This window comes from Ranitomeya variabilis, chromosome 1 (genome assembly GCF_051348905.1).
Source record: "Ranitomeya variabilis isolate aRanVar5 chromosome 1, aRanVar5.hap1, whole genome shotgun sequence".
In the NCBI taxonomy this organism is placed as follows: Eukaryota; Metazoa; Chordata; class Amphibia; order Anura; family Dendrobatidae; genus Ranitomeya; species Ranitomeya variabilis.
Window position 1 is genome coordinate 776,553,610 of NC_135232.1, and position 15,580 is coordinate 776,569,189.

Consider the following 15,580-nt stretch of genomic DNA (forward strand, 5'->3'; position numbering starts at 1 on the left):
AGTGAGGGGTGAGGAAGTAGCATGTGGTATCATATCATCAGTTCACGATCAAGCCCACGCTCCTAATCAGGCACATTTTTGTTTTTTTTCATACATTTGGTTTAAAGAGCTGCAACATTTATTCTTGGTTTGATTTTTAAGTAATTTTTGCATCTTTTTTTTAGCGAAACATGTGGCTTCATTTTTATGTAACTTTTATATTTTATCTCTTATTTTCGGAAATTGGGCGATATCGGTGTAAAATTAAAGAAAAGAAACTAAATATCTGTCTTTCCCATTTTTTTAGAGTTTGTTCCCCATTCTGTAATTTTTGTTCTATATCAGACAGGTACAGCCTCCACTATCCACAGTTACAAGAGAATGAGTTATCTCGGTCTCTCACAGCCCAGCAGCTCATGCTCTCTTTCTATACTGGATTACATGACTGCTGTGTATGAAGGAACAAGCACCATCAGCTCTTCCTATTACTGCAGATACAGTGCTTATTTAGCGCTATGTATACACTTTATGCAGTTAATAGCCCTCTGTGTCTGTACTGCTACATACTTAGGCTGTTAACTGGTTCATGCAGCTTTACATGAACACCCGAGCCTTACACTATGGCTGGTCCAAATAACTAAAGCAATTGTTACCATCCACCTCTCGTGTCTCCCCTTTTCCTCATAGTTTGTAAGCTTGCGAGCAGGGCCCTCATTCCTCCTGGTATCTGTTTTTAACTGTGATTTCTGTTATGCTGTAATGTCTATTGTCTGTACAAGTCCCCTCTATAAGTTGTAAAGCGCTGCGGAATATGTTGGCGCTATATAAATAAAAATTATTATTATTATGTATATAGTTACCTACAGGGCACAAACAGTAATAATCCGCAGCTACACGATCTCATGGTACGTCACTGCAGAGTAGGAGCAGGACCGCCAAGACGTTTAAAGCCAATTGATGGTCCTGAAGCTGGTAAAAAATGCACCACAATGACCCCTTCCAATCTTTGAAAGACCACAGTTCAAAATTATGCTTTATAATTTGATTAATGGAAACATTTTGGTCCTAGTTTTTGAATGCTTAAAAAACATATTCAATGACACCTATCTTGACACAAAACACAAACATTCTCATTACATTAGACTGAATAACTGAAATGTCCTTTTTTGTCCCAATGTCACAGAGTACATTGTAGAAAACAGTAGTGTGGGCTACTGAATAAAGACATAAGCACAAATGGTTAAATATTTGGGTCTGATTTTAAAGTTCCTTCTTATCCAACAGACTTAATTAGTGTTGTTCAGACAAACACAAATGGATTGTGCGCTGGGAGAACAGTATAGGATTTTTCCTTGAATCAATATGCGTCCTGAGCTTCAGATACTTGACTACAAACCTTCTCTGTTTTTTGGCCATCCATAATGTTACTCTTATGTCCTGATGAGAGTACCCTGAGACTTGTCATTACCTGAAAAAAATGTACAATACATATTTTTGTATGATTTAAAATTAACATTTAAATCACATTTATAACATAGCTGCATATTTCATTATTGCTAATGCTGATAAATGTATTCAGCATTTAAGTAAATCGGTGAATAAAAGTATGTAAAACCTAAAAAAAATGGATTAAATGAATAATTAAAATGCAAAATATGGTAAGACGACATTTAATTAATTAGGACCTGTCACTTGCTAAAAAAAAAATGAGTTAGGTATCGTAAAATTTCCCGAGCTCCATTGATTTTGCCACTATTTTCCATTTTGTGCTGTGTTGTTCCATTGCAGAGCTATTCACATTTGTTGCTTTTGGAGCGTAATGTGTGAAATCTCTGGTTGCGGTCCAACTAGGCGCTTCTTCAAAGTCTTTTCTGGTAGTGTACTGTTTTACCCCTCTCTCCCAGACACAGCTCGGCAGCACCTTGGACTGCTAGATCTGCTGCCAAGCTGTGATTGGCAGCATTTAAGAGACAGGCATGAAAGAGAATACCCTGAGGAAATATCCAGTTGTTAGAGGTACTACATATTGCGCTCCAAATACAAGTAGGAATATTTTTGCAATAGAGTGAAGCAGCGCAGAACGGAAAAGAGTGGTAAAAATCACAGGAGCTCAGGAATTTTTGCAAACTATGGAATTCAATTTTGTTTAGCAAGTGATAAGTCCTCCTTAATATGTAGAAATGTATTCAACTTAAAGGGTTATTCATTGTCACCTCTACATTGGAAATTAAATGATATCTTGTCTACAGATACCTGCTAAGTTTAATACATAGCAGCAGGTAATGTATACTTGTCCTATATGGGTGCACAAAATCTGATTGTGCATGTACTCACACAAGCATCTGTAGACATGACATCACCAGCACTACTAGCCTCCCAAGGAGGAAGTGAGCGATTTTGGGATTACCCTTGAAGTTTCAATGCAAAGAACAAAGAAGTACATTAGTAATCAAAGAGGGTCCTAGAAAAACAAAATAACATGATTTTGAGTTATATGGCCATAATATCATAGAGCAGCTACTATATTCGGTTAAACACCACTACAATGACTGCACAATTTTCTATGTAAAATCTTAGTGTGGGCACAGCATTCAACTGTATGTGGCCTCTGCAGCTAAATAAGAGAATGTTTTGTATTGAAGAGTAGGTAATCTGACAATAATAGAAACAAAGCACAATGTGGTACTGTGAATAGTTTCAGAACATTTGGGACTGTAATTATGTTGTTATTATTAGAGATGGGCGAACCCGAACAGTAAAGTTCGGCATCCATACCAAACACCTACTGTTGGGGCACGAACGAGCTGTGATCGGAGGTACAAAGTTTACCTCAAGTCACAAGCATCGGCTGAAGGGACTACTACTCCCATCAGCCTACGCCTGCTATCGCTAATAATAGCAAGAGCAGGAGATGGCTGAAAGGAGTATTCATCAACCGATGACTGGGCTGTAAATAAATAATTAAAAGAAAAAAATGAAGAATACTCCAATCAGCTGCTGCCTGCTCTCGCTGGTATTATTAGCAGCAGGCATAGGCTGATGGGAATAGTAGTCCCATCAGCTGTCACCGGTGACCAGAGGTAAACTTTTTACCTCCGATCGCAGATGCTGGTTCATGCTGTCATTTGACAGTGTGGGAACCGTGGTTGTCTGACCGGCGGTAATGATTTTACCGCTGATCTGAAGTATTGTTTGCTGCGCTGTCATGCACATGACAGCATGGCAAACACTGGATGTTTAGGCCCCCCATTCAAATGAATGAGGTCCAGGTTTGGGTCCAGGTAATGTTCTGGTACCTGAACCTGAACTTTTTTATCTGTTTGGCTGAACCCGCCGGATTTGAACATCCAGGGGTCCGCCCATCTCTAGTTACTATTAAATATTTAAATTAAAGCATCTAAAATCAAAGCCAATAGTGTTGGTACTCTTGAAATTGCTCAAGAGAATGAAGTATTTCTTCAAGAAAATTATTGCAATTACACATGTTTTGTTATACACATGTTTATTCCATTTGTGTGTATTGGAACAGCACCAAAAAAAACTGAGAAAAAAGGGAAAATTGGACATTATTTCACACATGCAACAAAAAATGATCAGGACAAAATTGCTGGCAGGTTTCGCAAATTGTGGGTAAACAATTTTGTTTCAAGCATGTGATGCACGTTCAAACTCACCTGTGGCAAGTAACTTGAATGGGCAATATGAAAATTACTCCTGAAACCACATAAAAAGGTAAGAAGTTAACTCAATCTTTGCATTGTGTGTCTGTGTGCTAAGCATGGAAAACAGAAAGAGGAGAAGAGAACTGTCTGAGGACTTAAGAGTCTCAAGGTTACAAGTCCATCTCCAGAGATCTTGATGTTGCTTTGTCCACTGTGCGTAACATATTCAAGACGTATACAACCCTTGACACAGTCGCTAATCTCCCTTGACGTGGACGGCAGAGAAAAATTGTTGATAGGTTGCAATGCAGGATAGTCCAGATGGTGGATAAGCAGCCCCAATCTAGTTCCAAAGAAGTTAAAGCTGTCCTGCAGGCTCAAGGTGCCTCAGTGTCAGGACAAACTGTCTGTCGACATTTGAAATAAATTAATTGCTATGGTAGGAAAACCAGGAGAAACTCACTGCTGACACATAGACATAAAAAGCTAGTATGCAGTTTTCCAAAATGTAAGCCAAAATCCTTGTCAACAGATGAGACCTAAATATAGCTTTTATGTAAAGCACAATATTTTACTGTTTACTGAAAATGGAATGAGACCTACAAAGAAAAAAACACAGTACCTAGAGTCAAATATTGTGGAGGATCAAAGATTTTTTAGGGTTGTTTTGTTGTGTCTGGCACTGGGTGCCTTGACTGTGTGCAAGGCATCAATAAATCTGAAAATTAACAAAGGATTTTGGGCCACAATGTAGTGCCCAGTGTAAGAAAGCTGGGTTTGCGTCCTAGGTCATGGGTCTTCCAGCAGGACAATGACCCCAAACATACTTCAAGAAGCACCCAGAAATGGATGGAAACAAAGCGCTTGAGAGTTCTGAAATGGCCAGCAATGAGTCCGGATCCAAATACCATTGATCACTTGTAGAGAGATTTTAAAATTCCTGTTGGGGGAAGGCACCCTTCATATATGAGAGACCTTGAGCAGTCATGAAAAGAATAGATGATCCTTTCATGAAAAGAAACATCTAATCCTGGTCTTTTAAATTTTTAGAAGTTTATTTTCATTAAATATTAAGCGTAATTAAATGGTCATACATTGCTACTATACAATAAAGCAGACCCACCTTGACTTGCCTGAATATGTGCCAACCTACAACGTTCTACTATACCATGTTCTACCACAGATATAATGTACACAAGTTATGCAGAGTTCCATTTGATAAACTTGGTTCTTGCAGGAGATGGTGTCAAATACTATTATTATTACACCCTGAATGTCCTGCTGATTGCTGGGCTTTATCACACTGTAGTGTAATGGAGACTACAGATTCTACTGAGCATGTTTCAGAATTCATCAGCAAGAAAGGAGGAAGGCAGCAAAGAGAGCTTATGAATTATGCTAGTTGAGTTCAGATAGTGTTTACATTGTGAATACACTTTGACTTATCATCAAATCTGGCTGTATATAGTTTGATTTATAAAATGCAGAGTGTTCAGAAAGGCTAAAAGCATCATTCTGAGGTGAATTTTTCAAAAGAGTACACCATCATTAACAGGGCTAGGGGATCTATTTAATGATGTATGCAGATTGTAAAATCTTTCTAAGGCCATCAGTTCAAAAAGGCAACCTCTATGAGACTTGTATTTAACCACCCCTTCTAGCAGGTCACAGTAGAAACTTAAGGTACCTTCACACTAAACGACTTTGCAACGATAACGATAGCGATCCGTGACGTTGCAGCGTCCTGGATAGCGATATCGTTGTGTTTGACATGCAGCAGCGATCTGGATCCTGCTGTGATATCGCTGGTCGTTGCTGAAAGTCCAGAACTTTATTTGGTCGTCAGATCGGCGTGTATCGGCGTGTTTGACAGCAAAAGCAACGATGCCAGCAATGTTTTACAATGGTAACCAGGGTAAATATTGGGTTACTAAGTGCAGGGCCGCGCTTAGTAACCCGATATTTACCCTGGTTTCCATTGTAAATGTAAAAAAAAAAACAGTACATACTCACCTTCTGATGTCCGTCAGGTCTTTGGCCGTCTGCTTCCCGCACTGACTGTGAGCGCCGGCCGGCCGTAAAGCACAGCACAGCGGTGACGTCACCGCTGTGCTCTGCTTTTACTTTACGGCCGGCCGACGCTCACAGTCAGTGCGGGAAGCAGACGGCCAGGGACCTGACGGACATCAGAAGGTGAGTATGTACTGTTTTTTTTTTACATTTACAATGATAACCAGGGTAAACATCGGGTTACTAAGCGCGGCCCTGCGCTTAGTAACCCAATGTTTACCCTGGTTACCCGGGGACTTCGGCATCGTTGGTCGCTGGAGAGCTGTCTGTGTGACAGCTCTCCAGCGACCACACAGCGACGCTGCAGCGATCGGCATCGTTGTTGATATCGCTGCAGCGTCGCTTAATGTGACGGTACCTTTAAGCACACCATTTAACCCATATATAGGGATCTGAACTTAAACCATGGCCCCCTGGGTTGTGTCCATGGAGCAGCTGCTGGTATCAGGAATGAGCTTGAAGAAAGGATAGTTGAACAAGCCAGGTTAAAGGCAGGAGAGATAAAACCAGAAGGCAAAACTGAAGTCTGAGGAATAGCCAGGCCGGATGCCAGGAACAAAAAATCAGCAAAATCATACTAGCTAAAGTCAAATACAGTGGGGATCATGGAGTACAAAGTATTCAGGGTCACAAGCTGAGTCAAGATCAGGGTAACCCAACACAAGAATTGCACCAGAGTGCAGGTAGTAAAGCAAGCACAGTGACTCTAACAAAAACTTGCAAATCAGTTAAATGCAAACCATATCTCTGTTGAATTTTCAGGAATACACTGAACTCCGTGAATTCAAACAATTTTCAACTTTGCCTGTCTGTGTGTGACAGCACAGCAGTAAAAAAGATTAGTATGCTAGGAAACAAGAATATTAACTTATATATGTTTAATGGCATTTGAAGACTTTATAATACGTTTGATTCTTGGTGAATTGATTCCCTGCAAATCAAATTTCGTAGAAAAAAATCGGGTAAATTCAACTTTCAAAAGATTTGTCCATGTCTTTCACGTAGTTGAATAACTTTATTCAGTTGCCAACAAAAACCATTCCTCCACTGCTACATCTAGTTGGCCTTTATAAAAATGATTGTATTTACAGTGTTGATCTGAGCCTTACAAATACCTTAGTGCTAACCACTAGCCTTGTGAGGACTCTTATTTCGCAGAGTTAGTTGTGTTTTTTTTGTGGAATGATATTAGATCACATATTAGTTTGAAAATGTTAGTTTTCGAGAGAAAAAACCTCTATAATATTCTACAGCATTTCTACACTTTTCTTTTATGTAGGGTGAGTTGACATTTTCAATGATTTAAGGTTCAAATAATTTTTTTTATCATTTTATTAGTTTTTAGAAGCTGGAATGAATAAAAAAAGACTGCATTGATACCATTTTTAATTTTTAAATAGGGAATAGTGAAGAGCGAATATACTCGTTACTTGAGATTTCCCGAGCACGCTCTGGTGTCCTCCTAGTATTTTTTAGTGCTCGAAGTTTTAGTTTTTAGCGCCGCAGCTGAATGATTTACATCTGTTACCCAGCATAAGTACATGTGGGGATTCCCTAGCAAACAGGCAACCCCCCCATGTACTTATGCTGGCTAACAGATGTAAATCATTCTGCTGCGGTGCTAAAAACTAAAACTCCGAGCGCTAAAAAATACTCGGAGGACACCAGAGCGTGCTCAGGAAATCTCGAGTAACGAGTATATTCGCTCATCACTAATAGGGAACACTATATGGGACAAATATTATGATCATTTCATGGTTAGGCCAATTTGACAGTAATATCAAGTACACATACTGTAATTTTTCGCAATAGCATTTTAATAAAGAAAAGTTTTTTAGTTATTTTTAATTTTTTAAATATTTTTTATTAATATGTAATCTTTATTTTCAAGAGAACAGAAGACATAGTTACATATACTTGTAGTTACATAGTTACATAGGTTGAAAAAAGACCCTGGTCCATCAAATTCAACCTTTCTCCACCAATTGTTCATTTTGTCACTAAATTAACTATAACTCACAATGTTATGCGTAGTGAGGAAATCATCCAACCCTTTTTTAAAACCTGCTATAGTGTCTTCTATTACTACCTTTTCTGGTCAGGCATTCTACATTCTGACTGCTCTAACTGTAAAGAACGCTTTCCTATTTAGATGCCGTAATCAGCTTTCTTGTACCCGTAATGAGGCCCCCTAGTCCTCAGTATGGTCTTTGGAAGGAATAATTCATGTGACAGTCCTTTGTACTGACCACACATATTTTTCACATACATGTAAATAAGATCCCCTCTGAGGCGTCTTTTTTCTAAGGTAAACAAACCCAACTTTTCCGACCTTTCATCATAAAGAAAGGCCTTTCATGCCTTGTAATAATTTAGCTGCCTGCCTTTGAACTGACTTTAACTTCTGAATATCCATTTTAAAATGTGGAGCCCAAAAGTGGATCCCATATGGTAGATGTGGCCTCACCAGTGATTTATAAAGGGGTAGTAATACGTTGCGATTGTGGGATTTTATCTCTCTTGTTATACATCCTAAAATCTTGTTTGCTTTTGCGGCTGCTGCTTGACATTGAATACTGCTGCTCCGCTTACTTGTAACCAGAATACCCAAGTCCTTCTCCTGTTCTGTAGTCCCGAGTATACTCCCGTATAATGTATATGCAGTAATAGGATTACTCCGTCCTAGGTGTATTACTGTACATTTATCTACATTAAACCTCATTTGCCAAATGTTTGCCCATTCAGTCATCTTATCCAGATTGTTCTGCAATATTGTAATGTCAAGGTCAGATTTTAATATCCTATATAGTTTGGTGTCATCAGCAAAGACTGAAACTTTACTCTCAATCCCATCCACAAGGTCATTCATAAAGAGGTTAAAAAGAATAAGTCCTAGCACAGATCCCTGCGGTCCTCACTGCTGACTATATCCCATTTGGAGAATGTACCATTTCTGACAACTTTGTTTCTTGTCATTTAGCCAATTCCTTACCGATCTGCATATGCACTGCTCAAAAACATAAAGGGAACACTAAAATCCCACATCCTAGATATGATTGAATTAAATATTCCAGTTGTAAATCTTTATTCATTACATAGTGGAACATATTGAGAACAATAAAACCTAAAAATGATCAACGTAAATCACAACTAATATCCCACGGAGGTCTGGAGTTGGAATGATGCTCAAAATTAAGTGGAAAACTAATTTACAGGCTGATCCAACTTCAGTGGAAATGCCTCAAGACAAGGAAATGATGTTCAGTAATGTGTGTGGCCTCCACGTGCCTGTATGATCTCCCTACAGCACCTGGGCATGCTCCTGATGAGACAGCAGATGGTCTCCTGAGGGATCTCCTCCCAGACCTGGACTAAAGCATCCGCCAACTCCTGGACAGTCTGTGGTGCAACTTGACGTTGGTGAATGGTGCAAGACATGATGTCCCAGATATGTTCAATCGGATTCAGGTCTGGGGAATGGGCAGGCCAGTCCATAGCTTCAATGCCTTAATCTTGCAGGAACTGCTGACACACTCCAGCCGCATGAGGTCTGACATTGTCCTGCATTAGGAGGAATCCAGGGCCAACCGCACCAGTATATGGTCTCAAAAGGTGTCTGAGGACCTTGTCTCGGTACCTAATGATAGTCAGGCTACCCCACACCATTACTGAGCCACAGCCTACCCGGAGGATGTTGTAGGCAGAAGATCGCTCTCCACAGCGTCTCCAGACTCTGTCACGTCTGTCACATATGCGCCAGTGGCAAATTTGCCAATCCTGGTGTTCTGTGGCAAATGCCAAGCATCCTGCACGGTGTTGGGCTGTGAGCACAACCCCCATCTGTGGATGTCGGGCACTGAGTCGGTTTCTAACCGTTTGTGCAGACACATCATAAGAACATAAGTGTCAAGAATCAAGGTGGTAAGTTGTGATTGTGGGATAACTTCTTTAATATATTTATTCACTCAATATTAAATACAACTTGAGGATCTGTTTTTCAGTGAGAAAGGTGCATTCCCTATATTTTTTGTTCCTTTGACAATAGATGGATGGTAACAGAATCTAAAAAACAAGAGAGATGAGTGACAGAAAAATGTCATCACTTTCTGCAATAGTAGAGTAATATAAAAAATAAAATGGAACTTTCGTACTCAGTTTATGATGTTGTCCTGTCAGTAAATGACTCATAAATCCAGCAGGATGGGCTCAAGTAGTTTGGGACACTCTCTAGTTCCAAACTTAAATCTAGATTCAGATTTCAATTTTATCCAATAGGTCCCAGCCCAGGATATCTCTTGAAAGAGACATAAAATGCCTTAGTTAATTCTTACTAGCTAAATAGTTGGTTTTCTTTATTTTCTAACATTCATCATGTTATGTGATACAAATAAAGAAAATGTTCTGTCTAACACTCTAAGTTTACATATTTGAGCTGCAGTTATTTGTATTCTCAAATCAATATTTTAGAACGATGTATTGTAACTTTCAATGTCTTAGACATATTTGTTGAGCCCTGCACAAGTTCAATACAAACTTGAATGATGGTTGAAAGCAATACATGTGAATGGCACAAATATGAATTAATATAGAGAGAATACACCGAGACTTAAATAACACAAACTATGGATTATCAAGCTTCTGGCCATATGGAATAATTGAATTGAGGGAAATCTGTATGATGAAGACCTAAGACACGGTGTAGACTTTTAATGGAGAACCACATTTAGCAAAGACGGAATCTGTATAAACAACATCTGGTTATCCAATACAGTTATCACAGAGCATCACGTACCTGATATCTGCAAATGGCCACAAGTTTGTAAATAAATAACAATTTAATTTTCATTGCATGCTTGCTTAAACTGATCATAAATGGGCCAAAAATGACTGCAGTTATCTGGTAACCAGAGATCTTCTAAATGGAGGACATATGGATGGATGAGCTGTATGTGTCTTTCTTCTTTTTTATTTCTCTTATCCTCTTTGCTGATCTTGCGACCAGAATGGTGAAAAGTTTCCCTCTTAAGCGGAGCTTGGCAGGTCCTTTCTATCTCTGGATGGAGATTTTCTCTTTCCTCATTTGTGCCGGAGTAACATCTATCCCGGGAGCGATATCGGCCTAATGGAGAAAGCATAATGGTTTATTGTTGGTTTTTAAAGTACAATTACTTCAAGTGTAAACAAAAAAAATCTGCTTAATTAAGAATTTTTAAACAGGAGAGACAGAGATTCCGGAAACATTACCAAGCGATGTTTAGCATCATAAAATTGATCGTGGAAAAGAGGGAGGGGGAGCCAGAGTGTGTGCAGTGAGAGGAAGATAGGAGACCACATCGCTTTTGTTCAGACAAAGCCTAACAGTTAATATAGAAGAGATATTTTTTCTGTAAGCATCGAAGGGAGACAAATCAAATGGTATGTCATGCATTAATGGGTAGATGTTATATGGTTGTGTTATATTGTGTTACTAGCAATATGCCAGTCATGGATCTAAATTCAAAACACATTTTAAACAAATCTGTGGTTTTCAGATAATGAAGGTAAAACACAATTTATGAATTTTAGGTCAATTATAAATAAATAATTTACGTCTTATTTGAAAATTGACGTTAAATTATTAGCTACATTCATCTTTGCTCTTTGAATAAGACATATTTTGCCTTTACATTTTTGCTCACAGTCGTAAGCCGTGATGAAATCCAAGAAAAAAAAAACAGAACTAAAGGCTCATTTCAAACTTTCATATCATAGCTGCCTTTTAAGGCACATATTATGGATGTTTTACACTGACTTTGTTGGATTTTGTAAATCAAACTTAGGTAACCATAAATATGTAAAGAAAGGATTTTAAATGTCGCTTTCTCAAGCTCAATGTGGACAAATCTGAAATCATCATCTTTCCTCCATCTCACAGATCTTCCTTACCTGATCTATCACAATAAATGACATCACGCTTTCCCCCGTACCGGAAGTCCGCTGCCTCGGAGTAACCCTTGACTCTGCCCTGTCCCTCAAACCTCACATCCAAGCTCTTTCCACCTCCTTTCGCCTCCAGCTGAAAAATATCTCCAGAATCCATCCTTTCTGCAACCCTCAATCTACTAAAATGCTTGTGCATGCCCTCATCATCTCCCACCTCGACTACTGCAACATCCTTTTCTGTGGCCTCCCTGCTAACACTCTCGCTCCTCTCCAGTCAATCCTTAACTCTGCTGCCCGACTAATTCATCTCTCTCCTCGCTACTCCACCGCTTCTCCCCTCTGCAAGTCTGTTCACTGGCTTCCATTCCCTCAGCGTATCCAGTTCAAATTACTAATAGTGACCTACAAAGCCATCCATAACCTGTCTCCTCCATATATCTCTGACCTAATCTCCCGATATCTTCCCTCACGTAATATCCAGTCCTCCCAAGACCTTCTTCTCTCCTTCACACTTATTTGCTCCTCACCTAATCACCTCCAAGACTTCTCCCGAACATTCTCCATCCTTTCAAATTCTGTGCCCTAACACGTCATACTATCAACCACATTCGGATCCTTCAGACGGAACCTGAAAACCCACCTCTTCAGGAAAGCCTACAGCCTGCAATGACCCACTGCCTCCTCACCACCACCTGAGCTGTCTCAGAGATTTAACCTGTCAATTTGCACTGTGAGGAACATAGTAAGGAAATAGAAGAACACAGGTATAGTTCTTGTTAAGGCCAGAAGTGGAAGGCCAAGAAAAACATCAGAAAGGCAGAGAAGAATGGTGAGATCAGTCAAGGACAATCCTCAGACCACCTCCAGAGAGCTGCAGCATCAACTTGCTGCAGATGGTGTCACTGTGCATCGGTCAACTATACAATGCACTTTGCACAAGGAGAAGCTGTATGGGAGAGTGATGCGAAAGAAGCCGTTTCTGCAAGCACGCCACAAACAGAGTCGACTGAGGTATGCAAAAGCACATTTGGAGAAGCAAATTTGTTTTTGGAAGAAGGTCCTGTGGACTGATGAAACCAAGATTGAGTTGTTTGGTCATACAAAAAAGGTGTTATGCATGGCGGCAAAAAAACACAGCATTCCAAGATAAACACTTGCTACCCACAGTAAAATTTGGTTGAGGTTCCATCATGCTTTGGGGCTGTGTGGCCAATGCCGGCACCGGGAATCTTGTTAAAGTTGAGGGACGCATGGATTCCTCTCAGTATCAGCAGATTCTTGACAATAATGGTCATGAATCAGTGACAAAGTTGAAGTTACGCAGAGGATGGATCTTTCAGCAAGACAATGATCCAAAACACCGCTTCAAATCTACTCAGGCATTCATGCAGAGGAACAATTACACTGTTCTGGAATGGCCATCCCAGTCCCCAGACCTGAATATCATTGAACATCTGTGGGATCATTTGAAGAGGGCTGTCCATGCTCGGCGACCATCAAACTTAACTGAACTGGAATTGTTTTGTAAAGAGGAATGGTCAAAAATATCTTCATCCAGGATCCAGGAACTCATTAAAAGCTACAGGAAGCAACTAGAGGCTGTTATTTTTGCAAAAGGAGGATCTACTAAATATTAATGTCACTTTTCTGGTGAGGTGCCCATACTTATGCACCTGTCAAATTTTTTTGAATGCAGATTGCACATTTTCTGTTAGTACAATAAACCTCATTTCAAGGCAGAAACATTACTGTGTCCAACAGTTATTAGATATATGAAACTGAAATAGCTGTTGCAAAAAAAACATTTTTTATAAAACATTAAGCTTAAGATTAATAGGGGTGCCCAAACTTTTTCATATAACTGTAAGCCCACAAGGGCAGGGTCCTCGCCCCTGTGTATCAGTCTGTCATTAGTTTGCTTACTGTAAGTGATGTCTGTAATTTTTATGTAACCCCCTTCTCAGGCACAGCACCATGGAATCAATGGTGCTATACAAATAGATAATAATAATAATTTGTGCAGCAGTTAAGTCTAACAACAAAAATATAGTGGTCAAATTTATTCATATTATAATACAACAATTAGAAACTATTTACTAGAAAGAAAAACATATATTACCTATAAATTTGTATAAAGAAAATAAATCAGCTCATTAGGTTCAAGGTTTTTAGATCCCAGGCACTGATGAATGACAGGACCAATTCTCCAAATCCAAGAACAAAAGTATCCAGACAAATTTAAAGGCTGTAATGAATTTTCTTCTTTATTTCAAACAACTTAAAGTCCTCATGGGATGAAAACAATTTGCAGCAGTAACAACTATGAATATTTTTACATTGTATCTGTGAGTTACATATGCTAGATTACTGTGCACATAAGATTGTATATATTGATTATAATTAATATGTGTAAATATAGCTCTGGCAAAAATTAAGAGACCACCACATCAAAACCCTGTCATGCCCAATCTCCAGACCTGATCCCCATTGAACGCCTCTGGAATGTAATCAAGAGGATGATGGATAGTCAAAAGCCATCAAGCAAAGAAGGACTGCTTACATTTTTGCGCCAGAAGCAGTGTGAAAGACTGGTGGAAAGCATGCCAAGACGCATGAAAGCTGTGATTAACAATCATGGTTATTCCACAAAATATTGATTTCTGAACTCTTCCTGAGTTAAAACATTAATATTGCTGTTCCTAAATGTTTATGAACTTGTTTTCTTTGCATTATTTGAGGTCTGAAAGCACTGTTTTTTTTTACATTTTGACCATTTATCCTATTCAGAAAAAAAAATACAAAATTTATAGCTTGGAAATTCGGAGACATGTTGTCAGAAGTTTATAGAATAAAAGAACAATTTACATTTTACTCAAAAATATACCTATAAAGAGAAAAATCAGACAAACGGAACATTTTGCAGTGGTCTCTTAATTTTTGCCAGAGCTGTATGTATCAAATTTCTCAACATTGAAATTGCAACACCAAGAACAACATATAATTTCCAAAACATCTCAAATTATTCAGTGTCAAGTATGAGCAACATGCAGAATTGCATGCACTTGCTATCAATGAGGTTATTTGTGGTTGACTGAGGAAAGTTCTGCTGAATATACTTGGGAACCCAAATTATCAAGATTCCGTGCTGGCAATTCCCTTTACAATTGCAGATCAATGATGTGTTGGATGGGAGACAAGTCAAAGATGACACTGGCAAAGAGAGCACAGTTAAGTCATGCAAGCTGCTCTCAGTAGCACAAGCAACATGTGGTATGGTATTGTCATGTTGATAAATGACTCCTGGGAAACTTTGCATAAATGGCTATATTACTGGTTCTATGACCAAATCAATGTAAAACTGAAATGTTTTTGTAATTGTAATAAAGACTAGAGTGGTCCAGCTACTGAACGTTATGCCACCCAAACATAATCTCAGGTGTGGGACTGGTGTAACATTTCCTTGTGAAGACCTCTTCATGTTGTTCATCTTGTTATACATGAAGACTAGCACAAAGCAATCCATTCTGTGCTGCAAATGGAATTAGAAGACTCATACCAAGTCTAAGGCATCAGTGTGTACACAAACCATCAAAATGTATTTGCATGACATTGGACTATTAGAGCTCCTTCTTACTTGCGTGAAATACGGCCGAGTCTCGCATGGTAACACCCGGCTCTGCTGCCGGCACTTGGGAGCGGAGCGTGCAGCTCCATGTATTGTTCTTTGGCCACACGCTCCACTCTGGAGTGCCGGCGGCAGAACCAGGTTTTAACCTGCGAGACTCAGCCGTATTTCTCGCAAGTGAGAAGGAGCCCTTAGTCAAACATTCAGATGCCAGTGTTCCATTAACCTAACATCACTGCTGAGGCTGCAATGGAGGTCTATCCTCTTCAGCAATGAGTCTCACTTTTGTATTGAATGCAATTATAGCTAAAGATTGGTTTGG